Source organism: Mustela nivalis (assembly GCF_964662115.1).
Source record: "Mustela nivalis genome assembly, chromosome: 1".
NCBI lineage: Eukaryota > Metazoa > Chordata > Mammalia > Carnivora > Mustelidae > Mustela > Mustela nivalis.
The window spans coordinates 121,187,381-121,201,758 of record NC_139020.1 but is presented as its reverse complement, the minus strand read 5'-3'; the positions used below and the strand labels follow the sequence as shown (position 1 = coordinate 121,201,758).

At 37.1% G+C, this 14,378-nt stretch overlaps 2 protein-coding genes, 1 long non-coding RNA gene and 1 pseudogene across 10 annotated transcripts in view; 1 reads left to right on the top strand and 3 right to left on the bottom strand.

Moving 5' to 3' along the window:
- The window catches only part of COPB2 (COPI coat complex subunit beta 2), a 460,843-nt gene that overhangs the window by 241,732 nt on the left and 204,733 nt on the right, over positions 1-14,378 (bottom strand). The window lies entirely within an intron of this gene.
- NMNAT3 (nicotinamide nucleotide adenylyltransferase 3) overlaps positions 1-14,378 on the bottom strand; it is a 123,771-nt gene that overhangs the window by 49,750 nt on the left and 59,643 nt on the right. The window lies entirely within an intron of this gene.
- The window catches only part of LOC309869662, an 86,446-nt gene that overhangs the window by 48,585 nt on the left and 23,483 nt on the right, over positions 1-14,378 (top strand). The gene's annotated exons all lie outside the window — the stretch shown is intronic.
- LOC309869623 (isopentenyl-diphosphate Delta-isomerase 1 pseudogene) lies at positions 6,738-11,075 on the bottom strand (annotated as a pseudogene). The gene has a single exon. The product of its transcript is annotated as an isopentenyl-diphosphate Delta-isomerase 1 pseudogene (transcript).

Genomic DNA, 14,378 nt, shown 5'->3' with positions numbered 1-14,378 from the left:
TTCTTTTTTTCTTTTAATGTCAGGGATGGATGTTGACTTTTGACAATTCTCTTTACTGAGATAATTATAGTTTTTTTTTTCCCTTTTTAGTTAATATGATGAATTATATTAACTAATTTTTGGGTGTTAAACTAAGTGCACATCTCTGGGACAACCAAGAGATGGGGTTGGTACTGATATATTATCCTGTATATGTATTGTTAGATTTTTTGGAAATATTTTGTTTAGGGTTTTGATCTATGTTCATGAGGAATACTAGAACATAGCGTCCTTTTCATATAATGTGTTTGCTTGGTTTTGATATCGGGGTAGTGCTAGCCTCACAGATGGGAGTTGTGAAACAGTCTCTCCTCTGATTTTCTGGAAGACACTGTATACAAATGTTATTATTTTGTCCGTAAATGTTTGGTACAATTCACCAATTAATTTATTAACTTATGTAGGTACGGTGGGGCACAGTTTTTTTTTTTTAAATGTGGTAAAATATATGTAACAAAATTTGCCATCTCAACTATTTTTAACAGTTCAGTGGTATTAAATACATTCATTATGTTGTGTAGCCATCAGCACCATCCAACTCTGTAGCTCTTTTCATCTTATAAAACTGAAACTCTGTATCCATTAAATAGTACTTCCTCCTTGTCCTGTCCTCCAGCCCCTAACAACCACCTTCTACTTTCTATCTCTATGAATCTGACTACTCTTAATTATCTCATATAAATGTAATGACAGAGTAATTGTCTTTTTCTGACTGGCTTATTTCACTTAGCATGTAATGTCCTCAGGATTCATCCATGTTATAGCAAATTACAGAATTCCCAGATAATAGTCCACTGTATGTCTATGCCACATTTTGCTTATCTAGTCATCCATCAAGGGGCACTTGGGTTGCTTCCACAGTTCAGCTATTCTGAATCATCCTGTTATGAACAACAGTTGTACAAACGTCTCTTTGAGACCCTACTTTCAATTATTTTGGGCATATAGCCAAAAATGGAATTATTGGATCATATGGAAATTCTAGTTTAACTCCGTGAGGAAGTGCCATACTGTTTTCCACAATGGATGTACCACTTTGCATTGCCATCAACATGCAACAGGGTTCCATCTCTTCACATTTGTTGTTGTTGGGGTTTTTTTTTGGGGGGGGGTTGTTTCTTTGTTTGTTTGTGGTTTTTTTGGTTTGGCTTCTTATTAGGTACATAATTTGCAAATACGTTCTCCCATTTGATGGGTTGACTTTTCACTCTGTCAATAGTGTCTTTTGATGCGCACAATTTTAAAATTTTTACAAAGCTCAACTGGTCTATTTTTTCTTTGATTATCTGTGCCTTTGCTGTCATATCCAAGAAATCACTACCAAATCCTTGCTGTGAAGCTTTTATCTTATGTTTTCTTCTAAGAGTTTTATTCTTTCTCTTGTATTTAGGTCTTTGATCCATTTTGAGTTATTTTTGTATCTGCTGTTAGGCAAGGGTCCAGCTTCATTCTTTTGCATGTGGATGTCTAGTTTTTCCAGTACCATTTGTTGAAATGATTGGCCTTTCACCATTGCATGATCTTGGCACTATTGTAAAAAGTCATCTGATCCTATTTGTGAGGGGTTGTTTCTGGACGCCTTATTTTAAACATGTCTGTCTTTATACTGGGACCACACTGTTCTGATTATTGTAGCGTTGTAGTTAAGTCTGAAATCAGCCTTCCAGTTTTGTTCTTACAGGCTATTTTGGTTATTTGGGTCTCTTGAGATTTCCTAAGATTTTTAGGATGGTTTTTTCTATTTCTTCAAAACATGCCAGTAGGATTGTGGTAGGAATTGCACTAAATTTGTAGATTTCTTTGCGTAGCATTGACTTTTTAACAGTAAGTTAAAAACTTTAACCCAAGTTTTTTTTTTTTTTTTTAAGATTTTATTTATTGGACAGACAGAGATCGCAAGTGGGCAGAGAGGCAGGCAGAGAGAGAGGAAGGGAAGCAGGCTCCCCACTGAGCAGAGAGCCTGATTTGGGGCTCAATTCTAGGACCCTGAGATCATGACCTGAGCCGAAGGCCCACTGAGCCACCCAGGTGCCCCTAACCCAAGTTATTTTTAACAATAACTTTTTCTCAATCCACAAGGATGGGATGTGTTTCCATTTATTCAAATTTCTTTCAACAATTGTTTTGTAGTTTTCATTTGGTACAAATCTTTCACCTCCTTAGTTAAGATAATTCAAAAGTATCTTAATCTTTTTGATGCTATTATAAATGGAACTGCTTTTCTAATTTTCTTTCCAGATTGTTCATTGTTACTGTAGAGATGTGACTAAATTTTGTGTGTTGAGTTTGCATCCTATGTTGCTGAATTCATTAATAGTTTTATGCATGTCTGTGTGTAATTTTTAGGGTTTCCTACATAGGAGATCATATCATTTGCAAACAGATAATTTTACTTTCTCTTTTCAATTTGGATGTGTTTTGTTTCTTTTTCTTGCCTAATTGGGCTGGCTATAACTTCTAGTACCCAGCTATAAGAGATATATGTAGAAAAATGTTGCTATCGCCAATGTCAGAGAAATTACTGCCTGTGCTCTTGTCTAGGATTTTTATGGTTTCAGGTCTCACATTTAGGTCTTTAATCCAATTTGAATTTATTTTTGTGTATGGTGTAAGAAAGCGGTCTCGTTTCATTCTTTTGCATGTAGCTGTCCAGTTTTCCCAACATTTGTTGGAAAGACTTTTTCCCATTGCATATTTTTGCCTCCTCCATCAAAGATTAACTGACCATATAATTGTGAGTCTATTTCTTGGCACATATCTATACTGTTCCATTGACCTTTGTGTCTATTTTTGTGTCAGTACCATACTATTTGGATCACTACAGCTTTGTAGTATGTCTTGAAATCTGGGGTTTGAATACCTCCAGTGTTGCTCTTTTTCAAAATTGCCTTGGCTGTTCAGGATCTTTTATAGTTTCATACAAATTTTAGGATTGTTTGTTCTAGTTCTGTGAAAAATGCTGTTGGTATTTTGATAGGAATTGCATTAAATGTGCAGATTGCTTTGAGTAATACGGACATTTTAACAATATTTGTTTTCCCAACCCTGAGCATGGAGTGTCTTTTGTGTCATCTTCAATTTCTTTTATCAATGTTTTATAGTTTTCAGAGTACAGATCTTTCACCTCCTTGGTTAAGTTTATTCCTAGATATTTTATTATATTTGGTGCAACTGTAAATAGGATTGTTTTCTTAATATCTCTTTCTACTGCTTCATTATTGGCACACAGAAATGCAACAGATTTCTATATATTGATCTTATATCCTTCAAACTTACTGAATTCATTGATCAGTTCTAGTAGTTTTTTGGAGGAGTCTTTAGGGTTTTGTATATATAGTATCATCTCATCTGTCAATAGTGAAAGTTCTACTTCTTCCTTACCAATATGGATGCCTTTTATTTCTTTTTGTTGCCTTATTGCTGTGGCTAGGACTTACAGTACTATGCTGAATAAAAGTGGTGACAGTGTACACTTATTCTTGATCCTAGAGGAAAAGCTCTCAGTTTTTCACCACTGAGTATGATGTTAACTGTGGGGTTTTCACATATGGCCTTTATTATGCTGAGGTATGTTCCCTCTAAATCTCCTTTGTTGAGGGCTTTTATCATGAATAGATATTGTGATTTTTTTTCTGCATCCAATGAAATATGGTTTTTATCCTTTCTCTTGTTGATGTGATGTATCACACTGGTAATTTGTGAATGCTGAACTAGTTTTGCATCCCAGGAATAAATCACACTTAAGCACAGTGAATGATTTTTAATGCATTGTTGAATTTGGCTTGCCAATATCCTGTGGAGGATTTTTCCATTTATGCTTATCAGAAATATTGACCTGTAATTTCCTTTTCTGGTAGTATCTTTATCTGGTTTTGGGATAAGGGTAATGCCAACCTCATAGAATGAATCTGGAAGCTTTCCTTCCTCTTCCATTTTTTGGAACAGTTTGAGAAGAATAGCTATTAACTCTTCTTTAAATGTTTGGTGGAATTCACCTGTGAAGCCATCTGGTCCTGGACTTTGTTGGAGTTTTTTGATTACTGATTCAATTTCTTTGCTAGTAATTGGTCTGTGCAAATTTTCTATTTCTTCCTGATTCAGTTTTGGGACGTTATGTATCTAGAAATTTATTCATTTCTTCCAGGTTGTCCAATTTGTTGGCATGTAATTTTTCATAATATTCTCTTACAAGAGACAAGCACCTTTGTTATCTGTGGTATTGTTATTTCTCCTCTTTCATTTCTAATTTTGTTGGAGTCCCCCACCCCCGTTTTTTTTGGAGTCTGATTAGAGGTTTATCTTGGTTTCCTCAATCTGTTCTATTGTATTGTTTTTAAGTTTTTGTTTTACTTTATTCTAATCTATATTATTTCCTTTCTTCTACTGATTTTGGGTGCTTTTATTTTTCTTTTTCTAGATGCTCTAGGTATAAGGTTAGGTTGTTTGATATTTTCTTGCTTCTTGTTTGATACATTTCTCACTTCTTGAGGTAGGCCTGTATTGCTCTAATCTTCTCTTTCAGACAGCTTTTGCTGCATTCCAAGATTTTGGACCACTGTGTTTTCATTTTTTCTTTTCTTTTTTCAAGATTTTATTTATTTATTTGAGAGACAGAGACAGTGCATGTGCACACAAGCAGGGAGAGTGGCAGGCAGAGAGAGAAGCAGGCTCTCTGCCAATCAGGGGTACTGATGTGGGGATCAATCCCAGGACGCTGGGATCATGACCCAAGCCAAAGGCACACGCTTAACTGACCGAGCCACCCAGGTGCCCCTGTGTTTTCATTTTCATTTGTCTTAATGTATTTATTGATTTCCTCTTTGATTTCTTGGTTGACCCATTGATTGTTTAGTAGCAGGTTATTCAACCCCTATGTATTTGTGGTCTTTCCAGATTCTTCCTTATGGTTGATTTCTGGTTTCACAGAGTTCTATTCAGAAAAGATGCATGATATGCTTTCAAGCTTTATGAATTTGTTGAGACTTGTTTTGTGGCCTAATATGTGATCTAGAGAACATTCCACGTGCGCTTGAAAACAATGTGTATTCAGTCCACTGTTTTAGGATGTTATTTTCAAATATAACTGTTAGATCCATCTGGTCCAATGTGTCATTCACAGATGCTGTCTCATCGTTGATTTTCTGTTTGAATGGAATGATCTATGCATTGATGTAAGTGGGGTGTTCAAGTCCCCTACTATTATTGTGTTACTATCAGTTTCTTCCTTCAAGTTTGTTAATAGCTGCTTTATATATTTGGGTACATAAATATTTTCAATTGTTACATTTTGCTATTGGACTGTTGTCTTTATTATTATATAGAGTCCTTCTTTTTCTCTTGTAACTCTTTTTGTTTTAAAGTCTGTTTTGTCTGATATTGGTATACCACCCCTGCTATCTTTTGGTTATTATTTGCATGGAGTATCTTTTCCCAATCTTTCATTTTCAATCTGTTTCTCCCTATGGATCTAAAGTGTCTCTTGTACATAACATATAGTTGGATTGCGTGGTTTTTTTCCCAACTGCCAATCCCTGTTTGACTGGAGAGTTTAACCCATTTACAGTTAAGATAATTCCTGACAAGGAGGAATTTCTATGGTAGTGTTACTTGTTTTCTAAACGCCTTATAGCTCCCCCTTCCCTTCTTTCTTTCTTTATTGTCTTCTTTTGTGTTTAGCTGCTCTTTCTGTAGTAGAAATTTCTTCTCATTTGAAGGAAATTGAAAGGAAGGAAATTGAAGGAAGTTGAAATTCCTTCTCATTTCCTTTTGTGTATATTCTATAGCTATTTTCTTTGTGGTTACCATGGAGATTACATTTAACACCCAAAGTTAAGACATTTTAATTTGAACTTACACCAGTGTACCTTCAATGGCATACAAAATCTCTGCTCCTTTAAACCTCTGTCCCCACCCATTTGTTGATGCCATAAAATAACATCTTCATAAATTGTGCGGTCAAAAACATAAACTTATAATTCTTCTTTTTTTTTTTTTTTTAATTTTATGAGCAAGAGGAGGGGCGGAGGGAGAAAGAGACTCCCTGCCCAGCAGGGAACCCAACTGAAGGCCCGATCCCAGGACCCTTGGATCATGACATAAGCCAAAAACAGATGCTTAAGTGACTGAGCTACCCAAGCACTCCTTCTTATAATTCTTTTAAATCCATTAGTCTCTTAAATTATGTAGAAAATGAGACTTGGAATTACAAACCAGTTACAATAATACTAGCTTATATTAGACAATTTTTTTTTCAAACTTACAATCTCTTAAGATGTGTAGGAACCAAAAAGTACAACTACAAACCACTGTTACAATAATACTAAATTTTATAATTTCCCATGTATTTAGCTCTACTGAGATCTTCCTTTCTCCATACAGATTCACGTTACTGTCTAGTTTCCCTTTTTTTTAAATTTATTTTTTATTTTCAGCATAACAGTATTCATTATTTTTGCACCACACCCAATGCTCCATGCAATCTGTGCCCTCTATAATACCCACCACCTGGTACCCTGACCTCCCAACCCCCGCCCCTTCAAAACCCTCAGATTGTTTTTCAGAGTCCATAGTCTCTCATGGTTCACCTCCCCTTCCAATTTCCCCCAACTCCCTTCGCCTCTCTAACTCCCCATGTCCTCCATGCTATTTGTTATGCTCCACAAATAAGTGAATCCATATAATTGACTCTCTCTGCTTGACTTATTTTACTCAGCATAATCTCTTCCAGTCCCGTCCATGTTGCTACAAAAGTTGGGTATTCGTCCTTTCTGATGGAGGCATAATACTCCATAGTGTATATGGACCACATCTTCCTTATAAAAACAGAACTCCCCTATGACCCTGCCATTGCACTACTGGGTATTTACCCCAAAAATACAGATGTAGTGAAAAGAAGGGCCATCTGTACCCCAATGTTTATAGCAGTAATGGCCACGGTCGCTAAACTGTGGAAAGAACCAAGGTGCCCTTCAACGGACGAATGGATAAGGAAGATGTGGTCCTTTTATTTTACCTTACAAAACTCCCTGATCATTTCTTGCAAGGTAGGTCTAGTGGTAACAAACTCCCTCACAGCTTTTGTTTATCTGGGTATGTCTTAATTTCTGCCTCACTTTTTTTCTGGACTATAATAAAAATTTAATGATTTATAAATCATTTGGGAAAGAGCAAACTGCTCTACAGTGTGCTGACAAAGTTTATCACAATGTATCAAAAATGAAAAGCTTCACTTATTTGTTCGAGTTTGTTAGGACCATGTGCCTAGGTTAAATTAAGTTAATCTCTCTCTCTCTCTCTTTTTTTTTTTTTTTTACAACAACCTCTCATAAATGTCTTTTACAAATAGTAATGCACACATATGGGGTGTATGATACAAAATTAAGAAGTTGGTTGTGTTTTCCACACAAATACTAGTTGTAAAGTATCAATGTTTCAAGTAAGAGTTCCTAGGGAACCAAATTTTTAAAAATCATGTTAAGTTAAGCAGAGAAATTATTCAGTATTTTATTAACCACTCATCTCCACATTCACATTCTATGTAATTTCTCACGGTCAACAAAACTGATTCAAATAACTTGAGATCTCCCACCATTTAAAGTGGAAAAGCTCCACAATAATTTGAAACCATGGAGTTATCCTAATTTCACCACTGGTTGCCTTTACCAGAAGTTCTTTTATCTCTTCCTTTGACACATAACTAATAGCTCTTAAACTCACGGTGCTCTGGAATCAAAAATACATTCCTCCTCACAAACAAAATGAATCAATTTCATGTTCCCCCCAGATACAACCTGATTGAGCCTTGCTGTGAATTTGTGTTAAATAATTAATTCTTCTGGAGGAACCACTTTCATGGGAATTCGTAATTCAGCATTTAAATATCTCTGTGCTGCTCTTCTTACTCCAGTCAGCATCATTTTCTTCTAGCTTTCCTATATTACTTAATGGAGGACTACAACAAGTAGTGGTAAAACAACCTGGAAAGGTAATTTTAGCATCAGAGCATCTGATCTCTGATGTACCATGAACTCATTTTCAGTGTTGTATAATAAAATCCTAAAAGCTCAGTGCAATAATCCTTTCATTCAGGTGACAATTCTTTTTGGTTTCGGCCCAACTGTATTGTAATATTCATCAGCAAGGATACACATCTCTGCTAGGAGCTGAACCTGTTCCTTATAGAGGTTGTCAGTGTCTATCTCAGTTATCATTATGACCCATCTGATCTGTCCCACAATACCTAGCCCTCCCCTCTGATTTTTGACAGTCAGTTTTGCCAGATACAGAATTCTTGGTTGATGGACTTTTTCTTTTAGTACTCTGACTATATCAGTCCACTGCCTTCTAGCCTCCACAGTTTCTGATGAGAAATCTCCTGAAAACCTTATTCAGGATCCCTTGTATGTGATGATTCACTCATTGCTCTCAGGATTGTCTCTCAGCATGCACTCTTTGATTTCTTCTTTCTTGGCATTCACTGAGCTTCTTGGATGTTTATATTTACATCTTTCATCAAATTTGAAAAGTTTTCAGCCATTATTTCTTTAATTTCTTCATTATTTCTTCTTGAATTTCTTCAACTCCTTTATTCCTCTTCTCCTTCTTGATTCCCACAATACCTATGTTGATGTACTGGATGGTGTCCCATGGGTTTCTTATGCTCTGTTCAGTTTTCTTCAATCTTGTTTCTATCCTTTCCTCAGACTTGACAATTTCCATTATCCTATCTTTAAGTTTGCTAATTCTTTGTTCTGACTGCTCAAATATGCCTTTGAATCTTTCTAGTGAATTTTTAAATTTCAGTTATTGTCATATTTAGTTCCAGTTTATCTTTTTGGTCCCTTTTAGGTTTTCTATCTTTTTGTCAGTATTTCCATTTTGTTCACACATGGTTTCTTGACTCTCTCTACATTCTTTCAGTTCTCTGAGCATCTTTAATGCCACTGCTTTAAAGTCTTTGTCTAGTGTATCCACCCTCAGATCTCTGACAGACAATTTCTGTTGATTTATCTTTTTCCTTTGAGGAGGTCATACTTTGTTTCTTTGTATGTCTTGTGACTGTTTTGTAGAAAACTGGACATTTGAATCTAATTGTGGCAACTCTGGAAATCAGATTCTCCTCCTTCTCCAGGGTTTTGATTTGTTGTTGTTGTTACTGCTTATTGTATTGTTTTTTAATTGTTTTAAGCTATCTCTGTGATGAGGATCAGCCTGAGGTGTAAACTTATTCTGAGTGTCATCTCTCAGTCTTTCCCTGGGTATGTATGGTTTTTTTTTTCTTTTCTTTTCTTTTTTTTTTTTTTTCCTGAACATGCAGTTGTCAGTGTCTGGCTGCCAAAGGTGGGGGGGGGAATGAGGGGAAAGGAAGAAGGCACTGGCCCCTTAAATCCCCTGGAAATCTCTTCAACCAGAGGGAGAGAGGTTTGCAACAATTACTGGGGGATGGGAGAAGTGCAACAAGAGATCAGAGCAGATTCCTGATATTTGGGGGACAAGATCCTTTTTGCCAACCTTGGCTCCCAAAGGCTGTGTGCAGGCTGCTTCAGGAATATGTGCACAGCTGCCTGCTATGTGGAGGTTGGAGGATGGGTAACTGTTACTGTGCTGAGCATTGAAGTTACCTACAACTTACCTGTCCAAGTCCTCCCCTAAAAGTTCAAGCCTTCAATAGACTCCAGAGTTCCAAAATAGTTACATCAGATACATTCTGCTAGTGCAATTGCTATTTAAGTGGGGAGAGAAATTGTTGGTGTTTCCTAGTCTGCCATCCTCTTAGAATCCTCTGTGGGATGGTTTTTAAACTACAAATGAAATTTCTTTAATTGAGCTATTCAGGTTACTTTTTCTTCTTCTTAGTACTGCCAGATCAGCCCTCACTTCTGCCCTTAGAGTTTCTATGTTGCCACTAATGGCCTTCTCCAACCTAGACATTGCATGGATTACTGTTACCCTAAATTCCCTTAACAGCATACTGTTTATGTTCATATCCAATAGTTCTGTGGCAGATGGCACAGTCTCTGGATTTTTCCTCTGTTGGGTGTTCCTCCTCCTAGTCATATTGGGGAGAGAAGGTTGAAGGGATGTATAGTTGAATATATCAACCACGATCTAAGCAAGGTGCACCCTCCTTTACACTCTTTTCTTAGGGAGGTTGCTTCAAGTTGTGCTCTGGCAAATTCACAAGGTAAACCAAGAAGTAATAAGCAAACAATGGATCCAACCTGAGACACTGGTGGGGAAATCTAGAGTGGAAGGTGTTAGGCCCAGGGGGTGCTCTTCTTACTCCAATTCTGCACCAAAGCTCAGAGTCCAGATGTAAAGACTCAAAGCCCCATGTTCAGGTGCAAATAATGAAGTTTTAGAATATAAGTGAGGTTCAGTGGGGGGGGGGGTCTGGAGCCAATGACCAAGAAGGAATTAATGAGATATCTTTGGTGCAAAATGGTGGTGGTTTATTAAAGCATGGGGACAGGACGCACGGGCAGAAAGAGCTGCTGCACTGGGTTGTGATGGGCGGCTGATTCTCCTTCTTCTTCTTTAAAAGAAAATCTAATTTTGAATGAGCTTTGATAGTGTGTCTTTCAAGGGATTTGTCTATTCTAATTAGGTTGTCAAATTTATAGGCATAAAGTTACTTATAATATTCCCTTATCTTTTTCCTCTCAGTAGAATCTATAGTTATATCACCTCTCTCATTCCTGATGAAGGTAGTTTGCGTCTTTGCTTTTTTCTCCTTCCCTTGATAATCTGTCTAGAGGTTCAATTTTATTATTATTTCAATTTTATTAATACTCTTAAACAAACATGTATTGGTTTATTAAATCTCCTAATATGTTTGTTTTCTAATATGTTAAGTTTCAGCAGACTGATGTCTGCTCTCATCTTGTTTCCTTTTTTTCATGCTTGCTTTGTGTTTTCCCACTATCCCTAATTTCTTTTTTTTTTAAATTTTTTATTTTTTATAAACATATATTTTTATCCCCAGGGGTACAGGTCTGTGAATCGCCAGGTTTACACACTTCACAGCACTCACCAAAGCACATACCCTCCCCAATGTTCATAACCCCACCCCCCTTCTCCCAACCCCCCTCCCCCCAGCAACCCTCAGTTTGTTTTGTGAGATTAAGAGTCACTTATGGTTTCGCCCCCTCCCAATCCCATCTTGTTTCATTGATTCTTCTCCTACCCACTTAAGCCCCCATGTTGCATCACCACTTCCTCATATCAGGGAGATCATATGATAGTTGTCTTTCTCTGCTTGACTTATTTCGCTAAGCATGATACACTCTAGTTCCATCCATGTTGTTGCAAATGGCAAGATTTCATTTCTTTTGATGGCTGCATAGTATTCCATTGTGTATATAGACCACATCTTCTTGATCCATTCATCTGTTGATGGACATCTAGGTTCTTTCCATAGTTTGGCTATTGTGAACATTGCTGCTATAAACATTTGGGTGCACGTGCCCCTTTGGATCACTACGTTTGTATCTTTAGGGTAAATACCCAGTAGTGCAATTGCTGGGTCATAGGGCAGTTCTATTTTCAACATTTTGAGGAACCTCCATGCTGTTTTCCAGAGTAGTTGCACCAGCTTGCATTCCCACCAACAGTGTAGGAGGGTTCCTCTTTATCCACATCCTCACCAGCATCTGTCATTTCCTGACTTGTTGATTTTAGCCATTCTGACTGGTGTGAGGTGATATCTCATTGTGGTTTTGATTTGTATTTCCCTGATGCCGAGTAATATGGAGCACTTTTTCATGTGTCTGTTGGCCATCTGGATGTCTTCTTTGCAGAAATGTCTGTTCATGTCCTCTGCCCATTTCTTGATTGGATTATTTGTTCTTTGGGTGTTGAGTTTGCTAAGTTCTTTATAGATTTTGGACACTAGTCCTTTATCTGATATGTCGTTTGCAAATATCTTCTCCCATTCTGTCAGTTGTCTTTTGATTTTATTAACTGTTTCCTTTGCTGTGCAAAAGCTTTTGATCTTGATGAAATCCCAATAGTTCATTTTTGCCCTTGCTTCCCTTGCCTTTGGCGATGTTCCGAGGAAGATGTTGCTGCGGCTGAGGTCGAAGAGGTTGCTGCCTGTGGTCTCCTCAAGCATTTTGATGGATTCCTTTCACACATTGAGGTCCTTCATGCATTTTGAGTCTATTTTCGTGTGTGGTGTAAGGAAATGGTCCAATTTCATTTTTCTGCATGTGGCTGTCCAATTTTCCCAACACCATTTATTGAAGAGGCTGTCTTTTTTCCACTGGACATTCTTTCCTGCTTTGTCGAAGATTAGTTGACCATAGAGTTGAGGGTCTATTTCTGGGCTCTCTATTCTGTTCCATTGATCTATGTGTCTGTTTTTGTGCCAGTACCATGCTGTCTTGATGATAACAGCTTTGCAATAGAGCCTGAAGTCCGGAATTGTGATGTCACCAACTTTGGCTTTCTTTTTCAATATCCCTTTGGCTATTTGAGGTCTTTTCTGGTTCCATATAAATTTTAAAAATTATTTATTCCATTTCTTTGAAAAAGATGGATGGTACTTTGATGGGAATTGCATTAAATGTGTAGATTGCTTTAGGTAGCATAGACATTTTCACAATATTTATTCTTCCAATCCAGGAGCATGGAACATTTTTCCATTTCTTGGTGTTTTCCTCAATTTCTTTCATGAGTACTTTATAGTTTTCTGAGTGTAGATTCTGTGCCTCTTTGGTTAGGTTTATTCCTAGGTATCTTATGGTTTGGGGTGCAATTGTAAATGGGATTGACTCCTTAATTTCTCTTTCTTCTGTCTTGTTGGTGAAGAGAAATGCAACTGATTTCTGTGCATTGATTTTATATCCTGACACTTTACTGAATTCCTGTACAAGTTCTAGCAGTTTTGGAGTGGAGTCTTTTGGGTTTTCCACATATAGTGTCATATCATCTGCGAAGAGTGATAATTTGACTTCTTCTTTGCCGATTTGGATGCCTTTAATTTCCTTTTGTTGTCTGATTGCTGAGGCTAGGACTTCTAGTACTATGTTGAATAGCAGTGGTGATAATGGACATCCCTGCCGTGTTCCTGACCTTAGCAGAAAAGCCTTCAGTTTTTCTCCATTGAGAATGATATTTCCGGTGAGTTTTTCATAGATGGCTTTGATGATATTGAGGTATGTGCCCTCTATCCCTACACTTTGAAGAGTTTTGATCAGGAAGGGATGCTGTACTTTGTCAAATGATTTTTCAGCATCTATTGAGAGTATTATATGGTTCTTGTTCTTTCTTTTATTGATGTGTTGTATCACACTGACTGATTTGGGGGTGTTGAACCAACCTTGCAGCCCTGGAATAAATCCCACTTGGTCGTGGTGAATAATCCTTTTAATGTACTGTTGAATCCTATTGGCTAGTATTTTGGTGAGAATTTTTGCATCTGTGTTCATCAAGGATATTGGTCTATAGCTCTCTTTTTTGATGGGATCCTTGTCTGGTTTTGGGACCAAGGTGATGCTGGCCTCATAAAATGAGTTTGGAAGTTTTCCTTCCATTTCTGTTTTTTGGAACAGTTTCAGGAGAATAGGAATTAGTTCTTCTTTAAATGTTTGGTAGAATTCCCCCGGGAAGCCGTCTGGCCCTGGGCTTTTGTTTGTTTGGAGATTTTTAATGACTGTTTCAATCTCCTTACTGGATGGGTCTGTTCAGGCTTTCTATTTCTTCCTGGTTCAGTTGTGGTAGTTTATATGTTTCTAGGAATGCATCCATTTCTTCCAGATTGTCAAATTTGTTGGTGTAGAGTTGCTCATAGTATGTTCTTATAATAGTTTGTATTTCTTTGGTGTTAGTTGTGATCTCTCCTCTTTCATTCATGATTTTATTTATTTTGGTCCTTTCTCTTTTCTTTTTGATAAGTCTGGCCAGGGGCTTATCAATTTTATTAATTCTTTCAAAGAACCAGCTCCTAGTTTCGTTAATTTGCTCTATTGTTTTTTTTTTTGTTGTTGTTGTTTGTTTCTATTTCATTGATTTCTGCTCTGATCTTTATGATTTCTCTTCTCCTGCTGGGCTTAGGGTTTCTTTCTTGTTCTTTCTCCAGCTCCTTTAGGTGTAGGGTTAGGTTGTGTACCTGAGACCTTTCTTGTTTCTTGAGAAAGGCTTGTACCGCTATATATTTTCCTCTCAGAACTGCCTTTGTTTTGTCCCACAGATTTTGAACCGTTGTATTTTCATTATCATTTGTTTCCATGATTTTTTTCAATTTTTAATTCCCCGGTTGACCCATTCATTCTTTAGAAGGATGCTGTTTAGTCTCCATGTATTTGGGTTCTTTCTAAACTTCCTTTTGTGGTTGAGTT